The 14856-nt window shown below is 42.7% G+C and overlaps 1 protein-coding gene and 1 non-coding gene across 4 annotated transcripts in view; one reads left to right on the top strand and one right to left on the bottom strand.

The window, feature by feature from the left end:
* Positions 1–14856, bottom strand: part of LOC124794965 (2-oxoglutarate-dependent dioxygenase frbA-like) — a 188016-nt gene that overhangs the window by 124703 nt on the left and 48457 nt on the right. The gene's annotated exons all lie outside the window — the stretch shown is intronic.
* Trnat-ugu lies at positions 6514–6587 on the top strand. The gene has a single exon. It is a non-coding gene; the product is annotated as a tRNA-Thr (tRNA).

Here is a 14856-nt window from a genome sequence, read left to right as displayed (position 1 = left end):
GCCGTTGAGGAGTTGGACAATGACCAACAGTGGTTTCATGAACTTGTGGATAGTATGCCACGACGAATACAGGCATGCATGAATGCGAGAGGGCGTGCTACTGGGTACCAGAGGTACCGGTGTGTACAGAAGTCTGGACCACCACCTCTGAAGGTCTCACTGTATGGTGTTACACCATGCAATGTGTGGTTTCATGAGCAATAAAAAGGGCGGAAATGATGTTTATATTGATCTCTAGTCCAATTTTCTGTACAGCTTCCGGAACTCTCGGAACCGAGATGATGCAAATTTTTTTTTGGTATGTGTATATAGCCTGTTCGTGGCATTCTAGATCTATTTTAAGGTTATGTAAAACTAAGACTTGTACGCACATTTCATTATTTATAAAGTCACATCTGTTTGGTAGGTAAGCGAGCGTACATTTCGAAATAGAATAATATTAGATTACGTAAGAAATCTGCCGTGCGAATTCCTACAAAAAAAAAAAAAGAAAATAAATGGGACGGAATCTTTGCTGATTTAGAAGATCATAGTGCTGGCTGTAAGGCACTCTGGTCAAAAGTCACATTGGAAGTTCCCAGAACAGCTATCATAAATAATAGTGGCTATTTGGTTTTCCCGCTTTCTTCTCCTACTTACTTTGTTCGTCCTTGGTTATATTGCTACTTCCAGCTACAGTAACTGTTTAGCCCGCATTATGTGAACACATCACAAGTAGAAACAGACTGGCATCACTCTGAAGCAGTCCTGACAGAATTTACTCACTGTGAACATTTTTGATATTTCCTAAAACAAATGAAATTGTTTGAAACTTCCTGTATATTTAATAAACATACACTAAGAGATTTGGCTGGAGAAAACAATCATACTGTGGAATTAACTATCGAGCTGATATAGATGAAACACTTCGCTATTTCTGACACACATACATCATACTTCACAAGGAAGAGAGCACATTAAGTAACGCAGGCTCAAAATAAGCGCTAAGAAACGAAGGAAGAAAATAATAATACCAACATTTTTTTTAAGTCATCACATAATGTTAACCTTGAACAAATAGAAAAGACAGCTTCCTCCGCTAATTGTTTTGTCAAACATAAGCAAGAAAGAATGATGGTCGAGCCCTTTGTTCCGACGCCGATAGTTTGTGGTCCACAACCAGCATATACGAGGTCCGATCGGTCGAGAAATTAAAACCACCGCGAGAATCCGATGAATCTTGGCGCAGATGTGTTGCGCTGCGTCTCTAGTATACCCGTCGATCGCGCCACGTCTCACCTTTCCGTCCTGAGTGCACAGTCAGCATGTAAAGATGGCTAGAACAATAAACACTCACGCCGAGCGCGAAGCGCGTGCTGTCGTTCGATTTCTTCGCGCTGAGGGGTTCCGCCTGATTTCATGCAGTCCGTACAACGTAGCTGTCATGCGTGACAGCTAGGTGCAAGAATGATGCAGGAACTTTGAAGCAGGACACACAGACGTTCATGATGCAGGCAGTCTGGGCAGGAAGCGAGTGTCAACTGATGTTCTCGTTCAGCGAGTAGGTCAGGCGATTCGCGAAAATCGGCTAGGAAGTGCAATTCAGAACAAGGTTAAGACGAATATTGTCAGTATGCAGCTGCAACAAAGACGTTCCTGGAGCGTTTTCCTTCTGACTTTTATCTCTTTGGTCACATTAAACGCTGGCTATGAGAACAGCATTTTGGCACAGACAACGAGATGCAGGCCAGCGTAGAGAATTGACAGAAAGCACCGGCAGCTGCCGTCTATGACGAGGGTATTTGAAAATTGGTACAACGCTACAATAAATCTCTGAATCGGAGAGGCGACTATGTCGAGAAGTAGCTGGAAGATGTAGTTAAATGTTGCAAATAAAGCAGTTTTTAATTGCACTGTGGTGTCCATTTCCCGACCGATCGGACCCAGAAAAAAAGCCCCAAAATATCGCCTTTGAAACTAGTACATTAGCTAGAGAGACAGTCTACCACAGAAAATCAGTGATACTTCTACCCTTACCTTATCATTTAGTTTATTCTCTGATCTAAATATTTTATGGTGACGAATAACTAATGTCAGTGGAATGAAATACGAAATTTGTTTCCTTTTTAGCGTCAAACACAGAATTTTTCTCAGGAAGAGACGGAAGAATCCATTAACCCGGACAAAAATCTTAAAAAACAATGGAAAATAAAGCATCGTCTGTAATGAAGCTCAGCTCAGTAACAGCAACGCCATTTCATCGCAAGAGTAATAGCGGGGCGGCTTCCACTCTGGAATCTCCGAGAAAACTGATGCATGTCGCAGATTTCTAACGGCTCCAGACGTTTTTAGCATTCACTGTGAATACACATCAGGCTTTCTGGGTGTTATTATGGTAGCGTTATCGATGTTCATATACAGCAGCCCCCTTGATAGTCAGTACGTAAATATTTACTTCCTTATCCGGTTCGCTGAAGTAATTTTAATCTTCGATTTCTTTGCGGGGCCACTTGTGGACCTCTAAAAGAGAAAAAAGACGCAACGCTTATTCACACCAGTGTAAGCGATCAATAACCGACGAAACAAAGTATTTCTGGCTGTGTATCGTACACTTAGCTTTTTACAAATGACTTTCTTCCGACTAGCGAGGTGCTTTACGAAAGGCCAGTCCATGTATTATAATAGAAAAGAAATGTTACATCCATTACACAACTCTTGTGTTCAATATTCGTCTTCACACACTGTACTAATTTCCTGCGTTCACAACAAAATTAAAAAACAGGCACAAGAACATTTTGTAAGGTGTTCCATTCTAAATGGACTGCAGTACCTCTTCGCACTGAGTGTTAACAGCAGGTGAAGAAGTTTTGTTCCAGGTAAGGGCGGAATAGGGGTTAGGGGCGATCGTCGCCTCCCTCCCCTCCCACGAGAGGCGAAACTAAATTAAAACCAGTTCTTTTTCTTTTTTTGTGCCACAGTAATGCATAAAAATTTAGAGTCCTACTCAGTAGATTTAGTCATTTACTTCCGTATTCCCCACCACACCTTACTTTGCGCGCTTCGGAAAATATATTGACGTACCACAGCAGTGCACGCTTCGCGTCGCACGTACGACAATATCTGCTTTGCTCCCATTGTTGGCAATGCTGCTACTGTTTGTTAGATTGCTCGCCCAGAATTCAATGCAATCGAGCCGTATGGTGCTCAGAAAGGGCAAATAGCGGAAAGATTTGTAGAAATTTGTTTGACAAGTTTTCTAGTTATTTTCGAGGGTACCGAATCTGAATTTCCAAAATTCCACAAAAATTTCGGCCCAGAAATGGGTCAAAAATGGGAAAAACCGGGAAAATGGTACTTTTGGGTTTTTCACTAACAACTCGGGAAAGACTCAATTATCGGCAAAGTTGACTACCTATAAGGTGGAGAGGATAAAATTTCCCACAAACATGTTCTTAATGACTCGTTTTGTCAGACCAACCATATAGTGTATATCGTATGTTGAAGTCAGCGCAATTTCAAAGCTGAAGAAATGGGCAACTGAGGTCCTATCCCCCCTCCCCCACCCCCTCCGCACCCGTACCAAACTTTAGTTACACATCTATTGTCGAATTCCATCCTCCAATAGTGTCGAGATGTTATTGGTGAGGTTGATAGTTGATACTTGAGGTGGTGACTGGATAAAATGTTTATCAGATGGCACCTGCCCATCCTGACAGGGGGTGGTCTACTGCACCAGCGCCGGCGCGGTGGTCTAGCGGTTCTAGGCGCGCAGTCCGGAACCGCGCGACTGCTACGGTCGCAGGTTCGAATCCTGCCTCGGGCATGGATGTGTGTGATGTCCTTAGGTTAGTTAGGTTTAAGTAGTTCTAAGTTCTAGGGGACTGATGACCACAGTAGTTACGTCCCATAGTGCTCAGAGCCATTTGAACCATTTTTTTTACTGCACCAGCAGTTGTTTACGAGTTCGCCCGCAGTTGATTACTTAGAACGTATTTCCAATCAGTTGATTCGGCTTAAATGTCTAAAATAGTCATATGTAATGAGTTCAGGTGAGCAGTGTGTTCCAAAATGATTCAAATGGCTCTGAGCACTATGGGACTTAACATCGAAGGTCATCAGTTCCATAGAACTTAGAACTATTTAAACCTAAGGACATCACACACACATCCATGCCCAAGGCAGGATTCGAATCTGCGACGTAGCGGTCGCGCGGTTCCAGACTGAAGCGCCTAGTAACCCCCTAACACGGCGAGGGGCTACGCGTTCAGTTATGCCAACCAATAGCAGCTTGAGCGTCCTAACTGAGATGAACATGTATGCCTGTACGGCGAAAGGGTTAAACATGTTGTTGTTGTTGTGGTCTTCAGTCCTGAGACTGGTTTGATGCAGCTCTCCATGCTACTCTATCCTGTGCAAGCTTTTTCATCTCCCAGTACCTACTGCAACCTACATCCTTCTGAATCTGCTTAGTGTATTCATCTCTTGGTCTCCCTCTACGATTTTTACCCTCCACGCTGCCCTCCAGTACTAAATTGGTGATCCCTTGATGCCTCAGAACATGTCCTACCAACCGATCCCTTCTTCTGGTCAAGTTGTGCCACAAACTTCTCTTCTCCCCAATCCTATTCAATACTTCCTCATTAGTTATGTGATCTACCCATCTAATCTTCAGCATTCTTCTGTAGCACCACATTTCGAAAGCTTCTATTCTCTTCTTGTCCAAACTATTTATCGTCCATGTTTCACTTCCATACATGGCTACACTCCATACGAATACTTTCAGAAATGACTTCCTGACACTTAAATCAATACTGGATGTTAACAAATTTCTCTTCTTCAGCAATGCTTTCCTTGCCATTGCCAGCCTACATTTTATATCCTCTCTACTTCGACCATCATCAGTTATTTTGCTCCCCAAATAGCAAAACTCCTTTACTACTTTAAGTGCCTCATTTCCTAATCTAATTCCCTCAGCATCACCCGACTTAATTAGACTACATTCCATTATCCTCGTTTTGCTTTTGTTGATGTTCATCTTATATCCTCCTTTCAAGACACTGTCCATTCCATTCAACTGCTCTTCCAAGTCCTTTGCTGTCTCTGACAGAATTACAATGTCATCGGCGAACCTTAAACATATAAGGTTTATAATTTAGGTGCTACGTACGTTTTCCAGGTTCCAGACCAGATGAGCATCTTACGGATTCTGAGCCTCCAACGAGCAACACATCGCAGGTCCAAGGTGGTCTGATCAGCTGCTCTGCAGCTCCATTACCTACAGGTTATACTTCTCAGCTTCAGGTATTTATTACGAAGACGACACTGGTATACATATGGGGACCAGCCTGTAGAGTACTTGCCGTCATACTTCAAAATCACTGGCAACCTCCGCCGAATACAAATTTCCACATTATAATGACAACAAGGGAGGAAATGTTAGTAGCGGTGTTTGTAAAAAGAGCAGTTGGATAAATATAAATCATGGTTAGCTTTGTCACCATCGAAACAAGATCCACTTCGAAAAGTATGTCCCTTTTTTGCGCCTGCGTTTAAGGGCGGTAATCATGCAGGAACTAAGCTAAACACACTAGCACTCGTACTCCTAACAAAAGTATCTGGTCACCAACAAGAAGGAAAAAAACGGTGGCTTGATCCCATAGCAAAACGCTGCATCATCAGCAAGCTTTGGAACGTGCTAATGACTTCCTGGTTAGTTACAAATCCGCGAGGAATCCATTGAAAATCAAGTGTACACATACAGAATCAAAAGAGGAGAACGAAACAGAAAAAGTTGTCATTCACTTTGCAAAACGTTATATTTATTTCGAGGATGAACATACCTTTTAGGGAGCATCGTGATGATGGTTCTGTTTTCTCAAAACAGCCCAGACTATCAAATAAAGGTAACTAAACAATTGATGAAATTTCCTGTCGAAGAACGTCGAGATACTGAATTAGCGGCGCAGTATAGCTGTGATAGCAAAGGTGGTACATTTATTAGTAAAACTGTACAAAACTACTTGCATTAACGCTGTGAGGAAGAAATTTTTTCGCAAATATTATACAGAGTCCAAGAAAACGGATTCTGCAGTAATGGGGTTTGATGAGACCACTGATATTCGTCACAAAACGCAAATGACAATTTTTCTGAGTTGTATTTACCAAGATATGATCGGAGAAAATTTCATACGTTTTATCTAAATAGAGCCAGAAAAAAATCCATTAATGACCGTACAGCTTCTCTAGACTAAATGTTAATTAATTGAAACACTTAGCTGCCGACAGGTGTTGTTGACATACCTCAATGGGGACAGCTGGAAACGTGTGCCCCGACCGGGACTCGAACCTATGCAAATGGGCACAGGTTTGCCCGAACTCTTACGGGAATCGTTACCTTAGTGGGGGAGAGTAATGAGTGGATGGGCAAAGTATCTATTAGGAACATTACGTAGGCAGATTGTGGACAGTTGGGAATGTGGGTCTCACGGAAAGCGTCTAAGGTATAAATCCTTGCAGTCGCGCTAGACATCTGTGTCCTCGGTGGCTCAGATGGATAGAGCGTCTGCCATGTAAGCAGGAGATCCCGGGTTTGAGTCCCGGTCGGGGCACACATTTTAGGCTGTCCCCATTGAGGTATGTCAATAACACCTGTCGGCAGCTGAAGGTTTCAATTAATTATCATTCATCGAATGGAAATTTGTCAGGACCTGCTGGACCAACATGAAGCTGAAGATGACAATTTTCTGAATAGCATCGTCACCGGAGATGAGACGTGGTGTCACCACTACGAGCTGGAATCCGAAAGACAGGCCATGGAATTGTGACATGTGAATCCTCCGTCAAAGAAGAAATTCGAGACACGGGCGTGAATGCACAGTCTTCTGGGATAGCCAGAGTGTGGTTCTTTTGGATGCCCTGGAGCCTGGAGAAGCTGTGAATTCAGCACCCTACAAGACGGTAATGACTAAGGTGAAAGACCGAATTTCCAGGGTAAGGCCAAAGAAGATGACCCGCTTTCACCTGAAACATGATAACGCCACGCTCCTCATCAGTTTTGCGACCACGCGGCTCACTGCAAAATTTGGCTGGACTGTCTTACCACATTCACGGTACAGACCAGATTTAGCGCTTTCGGTCTTTCATCTCTTTGTGGCCCTGAAACATGGACTACGTGGCGAACATTTTCAAGACTTGAATGTTTTTGTCAAAGCTGTAAGGAAGTGGTTAGTTGGTTCCGATTTTTACAAGCGCGTCTTGCAGGCTCTAGTTCATTGTTGGCAAAAGTGCATAACAAATGGTGATGACTAGGAAAAATGGCAGTGTGTAGCTGAAATTCTGCTCTGTTTGGCTGTGCTATTGTGATTTCTGTATCTCCTGTAGTTTCCATGAATAAAAATAGGAGGCATTACTTTCGGAACGGCCCCTGGCAAAACTGTAACCGTCAACAAATTAAAAACTGCAGTTATAAAAGATTTTATTCTAATTTCAGTTTCAATTTGCTAAATAGCTCTGCGTTACAGGGGTATAGAGCTTGTGGTTGTATGTTTACGATTATATCAATTAAATTACTTAGAAAGAAGCCATGAATGCTATACATTTCAAGAAATTTAAAACATTTTTGTCTGAAACAAAGAACATTTTCGTACTTCTTTGATATTTTTACGTATCAAAACAGGTTAATATAGTAGTTTTTGAAGGTTATTTTCCTGAATTTTCAAGGGGAGGCCCCTGAGTCTTCTTTCGCTTCCAGCCAGCCACTTCCACTCACAGTGGTTCCAAGATTGCAAAAACAAGTTCACACTGCAATTACGACAAAGCTATGAAAATAGTGCTTCTTGACAACGTAATAATATAAAGTTGTCAAGTGAAGACGTGCGGCCTTCACTTGCAACGATCAGAGCGCATATATGTTTACACCGTGATAGCTTTCTGGGCCTGTTCATTTTACGAATTACTATGTACCGAAATATGTATGGTTGTGTACAGAAGATAATTTGATTTGTACATCAGTTTCCTAGTAGTTTACTATCGCGCTATTTCTTGCTATTTAAGTAGATCATATGATTATGACTTGTTAACAATTCGAAACCGATAATGATATCACTTGTAGAAATAATTCAAAAGCCAAGATCGCTTAAATACTGTTTACTGGATAACCGGTTTCAACACACTGAAGGTGCCAAAATCGGATCTGAATGTAGATTAACATAAATGTTAATCTACATCAGATGATAAATGTTAATCAACATTCAGATCCGATGATGGCACCTTTAGTGTGTTGAAAACGGTTATCCAGTAAACAGTATTTAAGCGATCTTGGCTTTTGAATTATTTCTACAACAGAATGATCGCCCCACTACGAACTATGTGTTCACTGCAAGATATCACTCGTCTAACATCAGGCTTATATACAAAATATATATTTTTTAAAATTAGAAGACAATCAGCGCGTGTCGCTAAGACAATATGCCTACTTGAATTAAAAACAGTTTTGGTTGCAAATTATTATTTTATTGACAATGCTTTTCGCCTTTGTGGGGCTTTTTCAGATGATCATCAAATTCTTTTTACAACATATTAAAAGCCACAAAACAACTCTGTGCTAGACTGAAGCATGAACCCGCAGAGACCATAATAAAGTCGAACCAACAGGTCATGCCTAATCTGGGCAAACTACTGTACTGTCACATGTGTGACTGGTAATGGCCGGCCGTAGTGGCCGAGCGGTTCTAGGCGCTACAGTCTGGCGCCGCGCGACCGCTGCGATCGCAGGTTCGAATCCTGCCTCGGGCATGGATGTGTGTGATGTCCTTAGGTTTAAGTAGTTCTAAGTTCTAGGGGAGTGATGACCTCAGAAGTTAAGTCCCATAGTGCTCAGAGCCATTTGAACTCGTAATGACGTCTGTGTTGTCCTACCCTTGGGATGAAATGTATCGAGCAGCCTATACTCATGAGAAACAACAAATGGAACATTAGGTAGTCTATACATTTACAGTTTGTATTCTTCTTTGCTCCTTAGAAGTAATACAGAAGTATAAGGTCACATACAATATGAACCATTGTCCTGTCACGCACACAATTCACTTCAACAGGCTCTACATCTCCGTTCATATTGTGAAGTGTGTGTGGCAGAGGGCCCCTCCCTCTGCAAGTATTATCATTTTTTCCGTTATCAGTTGGGAATGCAGAGTGGGCAGAATGGCTGTTACAACACCTCCCTGCTCGCTCTGATTTGCCTATTCTGGTGGTCTAAGTGACTGTGGGAGCGACACATACGGGCGTATTCCTGCTGTGGTGTATTTCCACTGTGGCGTATTCCTACATTCTTCATTTGATACTGTTTCTTGAAACTTAGTAAGTAGGCTTTCGCGGAATAATTGATATATGTCAGAGTTTGCCAATTTAGTTTTTTCATCGTTTCTGTCACGCACTCCCATAAGTCAAACTGAACACTCGTGCTGGGTTTCATTGTACCAGTATCCCCTGTTAGCCTTAGTTGATGTGGATTCACACATTTGAGCGATATTCTAAGACGGGACGCAAGAGTGTTTAACAAGCAGCCACCTCCGCAAGTTGACTTTGGTTTCCCAGTATTCTACCTACGAATCGAAGTCTGCCACATGCTTTACGTACAAGTGAACTTGTGTGATCATTCCACTTAGTATCCACACAAACTGTTACGCCCAGATATTTGTGTGAATTGATTGATCCCAACTGCGACTCACTGATGTTGCAGTCACAGGATGCTACTTTTCTGCGTTTTGTGAATTGCATCATTTTATATTTCCGTACACCTAACGCAAGTTAACCGTCCTTGTGCCACTTTCAAGGCTTATCAAGCAACACCTGCCTGGACATCTGTGTAGCTTTCCACGGAAAGTACTTCACTGCAGATACCTGCACAATTTTCAAAAAGCATGAGTTTACTATTGATATCGTCTGTGAGACTTTGTATATAAACCATTCACCTTTCACTAATTTCCTAAAATGGAGACTCACTGTTCACTGCTCGGGAGATACGGAAATAACCGATCGGGAAAAGAAGAAAAAATGTATATATTAATGTGTAACTGCGTTCCTATACAACTTAGCTCCCAAATTTCCTACACACATACACACACACACAAGGGTGGTCCATTGACAGTGACTGGGCCAAATATCTCACGAAATAAGCATCAAACGAAAAAACTACAAAGAACGAAACTCGTCTAGCTTGAAGGGGAAAACCAGATGGCGCCATGGTTGGCCCGCTAGATGGTGCTGCCATAGGTCAAACGGATATCAACTGCGTTTTTTTTTTTTTTTTTTAAATAGGAACCCCCATTTTTATTACATATTCGTGCAGTACGTACAGAAATATAAATGTTTTAGTTGGACCCACGTATGGCTCACAATTTTAGACTAACAGTTGGTAACATGTAGGTTTTTTAAATTAAAATACAGAACGTAGGTACGTTTGAACATTTTATTTCGGTTGTTCCAATGTGATACATGTACCTTTGTGAACTTATCATTTCTGAGATCGCATGCTGTTACAGCGTGATTACCTGTAAATACCACATTAATGCAATAAAAGCTCAAAATTATGTCCTTCAACCTCAATGCATTTGACAATACGTGTAACGGCATTCCTCTCAACACCGAGCGAGGTGGCGCAGTGGTTAGACACTGGACTCGCATTCGGGAGGACGACGGTTCAATCCCGCGTCCGGCCATCCTGATTTAGGTTTTCCGTGATTTCCCTAAATCGCTCCAGGCAAATGCAGGGATGGTTCCTCTCAAAGGCAACGGCCGACTTCCTTCCCCGTCCTTCCCTAATCCGATGAGACCGATGACCTCGCTGTCTGGTCTCCTTCCCCAAACAATCCAACCCATTCCTCTCAACAGCGAGTAGTGTAATGTTCGCACATGCATTGACAATGCGCTGATCCATGTTGTCAGGGGTTGTCGGTGGATCACGATAGCAAATATCCTTCAACTTTCCCCACAGAAAGAAATCCGGGGACGTCAGATCAGGTGAACGTGCGGGCCATGGTATGTTGCTTCGAGGCCATGGTATGGTGCTTCGACGACCAATCCACCTGTCATGAAATATGCTATTCAATACCGCTTCAACCGCACGCGAGCTAAGTACACCGCCATTCTGTCATGCAGTGAAACATCTTGTAGTAACAGCGAAAGAACATTACGTAGATAATCAGCATACATTGCACCATTTAGATTGCCATCGATAAAATGGAGGCCAATTATCCTTCCTCCCACAATGCCGCACCGTACATTAACCCGGCAAGGTAGCTGGTGTTCCACTTGTCGCAACCATCGTGGATTTTCCGTTGCCCAATAGTGCAGATTATGCCGGTTTACGTTACCGCTGTTGGTGAATGACGCTTCGTCGCTAAATAGAACGCGCGCAAAAAATCTGTCATCGTCCCGTAACTTCTCTTGTGCCCAGTGGCAGAACTGTACACGACGTTCACAGTCGTCGCCATGCAGTTCCTGGCGCATAGAAATATAGTACGATTGCAATCGATGTTGATGTAACATTTTTAACACCGACGTTTTTGAGATTCCCGATTCTCACGCAATTTGTCTTCAACTCATGTGCGGATTAGCCGCGACAGCAGCTAGAACAACTACTTGGGCATCATCATTTGTTGCAGGTCGTGGTTGACGTTTCACATGTGGCTGAACACTTCCTGTTTCCTTAAATAACGTAACTATCCGGCGAACGGTCCGGACATCTACATCTACATTCTACATTGATACACCCAACGGGGTGTGGCGGAGGGCACTTTACGTGCCACTGTCATTACCTCCCTTCCCTGTTCCAGTCGCGTATGGTTCGCGGGAAGAACGACTGTCTGAAAGCCTCCGTGCGCGCTCTAATCTCTCTAATTTTACATTACATACCGAGCAGCATACATAGTACACTCCCGGTGGGCATTTTGATCACAATAGCCATACATCAACACGATATTGACCTTTTCCGCAATTGGTAAACGCTCCAATTTAACACGGGTAATGTATCACGAAGCAAATACCGTCCGCACTGGCGGAATGTTACGTGATACCACGTACTTATACGTTTGTGACTATTACAGCGCCATCTATCACAAAGCGAAAAAAGTGGTCCAACTAAAACATTCATATTTCTTTACGTACTACACGAATATGTAAAAAAAAGGGGGGTTCCTATTTAAAAAAACGCAGTTGATATCCGTTTGATCTATGGCAGCGCCATTTAGAGGGCCAACCACAGTACCATCTGGTCTTCCCGTTCAAGCTAGACGAGTTTCGTTCTTTGTAGTTTTTTCGTTTGATGCTTAGTTCGTGAGATACTTGGCCCGGTGACTACCAATGGACCACCCGGTATATATACAGCAGCAATCTTTTAGAAGATTTTAACACGTAAAGTTTGAAAAAAATTAGCTATGCATAGATTAAACAGCGATTGCCCACATAGAAAAGTTGCGTGATCTTGATATCTGTGTAATAGAGCATGATTTTCGTTTGTATGGACAGGCTTTTTTTGCTTTGCATATTCTAGTTTTTGCCATAATCTTTCCTAAGTTTTTGCATCTGAATTTTCTGCGCCATTTTCTCTTCCCCCTATAGTTCAAGGTTTTTGCCTAAGTATCTGAAGTATGGAACTCTCTCGATTTGTCCATTTTTTTTGTTATCAGCTTTTGAGTGAGACGTTCTGAGCGGATGTATTTGGTTCTTTGGAAGGATATTTGGAGGTCAAATCTTTCCGTGCATTCCTTGAGCGTTTCTGTCTGTTTTACCGCTGTCTTCTCTTCGTCTGCTAACACTGCCAGACCGTCTGCGAAGAATGCAAGAAATTCGATGTCATTATTAGGTCTCCCAAGTCGTATGGGTTTTCAATAGCTTTTGTTTTTAAGTTCTTTTTGACACTGTCGGATAATTTTGTCCAAAACCAGATTAAAAAGGGCACCAAATAGACCGTCGCCCTGCGGAACACGGGTATTGATCAGAAACGGCTCTGCCACCTGACCCATGAGTTCTATGACGGACCATCGATCAAAAAGTTCCCGTTTGAGGACGTTGCTGCTCATCACCGACATGTACGCAACGGATTAAGGTGGCATTCTGTGTTTCCGACATGCGTGAGGTAGATGCGAAAACGAGAACTATGGCGGTATTATTACCAAATGGGTCCAAATAGGATCAACGTGCTGTTAATCTCCTCTTGGCTCCCGAATGACGAACATCGGTACACATCTACTGTAGACTGCAGAACGCGTATGGGGCAGCATGTCTGTCGCAAACCAGCATTGTGGAGCGCACTCAACTGCTACAATGGCTTTATGATAACGCACGTCCTCGCATCGCAAATGTCGTAACGCAGGAGCTGCGACAGCTCAAGTGGGAGACAGTCGAGCACCCGCCCTGTAGTTCTGATCTCTTTCCATGCGATTATCACACCTTCGGTCCCTTAAAAATGTCCGTGAAGGGTCGGCGATTCCTGTCGGACTGTGCAGCAGACAGTTAGGGACTCCTTCATGTAGCGGGACACGGTGTTTTCCCAAACGGTATCTTCAACTTGGTGCGTTGGTAAGACGATTGCTCCAATGTTCACGGCGATTTGGTCTCACTGGCATACCGATTCTGGACTGTACGACCATCAAACGAAAACGTTTTGATCGTCCATAATACTGTAGAGGTAGTGTTGGTGAGTATTTGTTTGATGAGTGGTTTCAGATCGAATCCTTGTTCTTCGAGGATACTAAAACTGGATTGTCAATCGACTGACTCTTACTCCTTCTTGAAGTCCACAAAGGAGCATATGATCGGGTTGTTACTGAGCGCCTTGTATTTTAACGTTGTTTTTAAACTGAATATATGTTCTATACAAGTTCGACCATTCCGGAAGCCGCGTTGACCATTCCGGATGCCGCCTTGGTATACGTCAATTTTGTGATCGAGTTGGTCCTGAACTCTTTGGAAGAGGCATGCTGACAACATTTTGTATGTAATTTGCAGAAGGGTGGTTCCTCAATAGTTATTTAAATCCGTTTTGGTGTATTTCTTCTGTGAACTGGGTGAATTAGGGAGCATTTACAATATTCAAGAAGTTTTACTGTCTACCGAATCTCTGTCATTATTTGAGTGAGTTCGTAGATGGAATTTGATCCCAAGATTTTCAGCTGTTCGGCTGCTATAGCCTCTTCTCCGCAAATTCCATTTCCATACAAAGTTTATCAAATAATTTTCATTATAAAGCAGTTGGTCGTTTACAGAAGACTGTCTACTTCATTCTTCTGTGACAATGAAATTATGGAGGTAGGCATATTACCTGGCTTCCTGCCGGCGACCGAGCGCACTGCGGACTCTTCGAATTCTGGTGTTTACATAAAGGTTAGAGCGTTCCGTTAGCTACCTACATAAACACCAAGGTCGTAGAACTGTCGTTGTTCATTTTTCGCTCATGTTGTGTGACCATATCAGCTCCCTTACATTAATGACTGTTCTGATATTGAAAATGAACCGTTCGCTTTCATTTTGTTTTTTCTATTCATCTATTTATTCGTTTGACACACAAAATACCCGTAGAAAATGAAGTTTAAACATCACCTACTCAATCACACGCTCGGTGTATATTCTTCTTACGCATTTCGCCTGTTATGATAGGCTACCTGCATTCATGAATAGTACGATGCCGCGATGTCACGTGATGTCCTCTGTTCCCAATTATCTCGTTTTCATGCTTCCTGGTGATGCGTTAATTGACATCACGGTGAACAGTACTGCAGTAACAGGATGTCTGAGTACACGTTGGCAGAGTACACCGATATTTTGTTAATTTACGGTGAAGCTCGCCATAACGGAAAGCCCGACGTCTGTACCACGAGTACT

The sequence above is a fragment of the Schistocerca piceifrons genome, chromosome 1 (assembly GCF_021461385.2).
Source record: "Schistocerca piceifrons isolate TAMUIC-IGC-003096 chromosome 1, iqSchPice1.1, whole genome shotgun sequence".
Classification (NCBI taxonomy): domain Eukaryota; kingdom Metazoa; phylum Arthropoda; class Insecta; order Orthoptera; family Acrididae; genus Schistocerca; species Schistocerca piceifrons.
The sequence above is the reverse complement of the archived record's forward strand: the minus strand, read 5'-3'. Positions and strand labels throughout refer to the sequence as shown.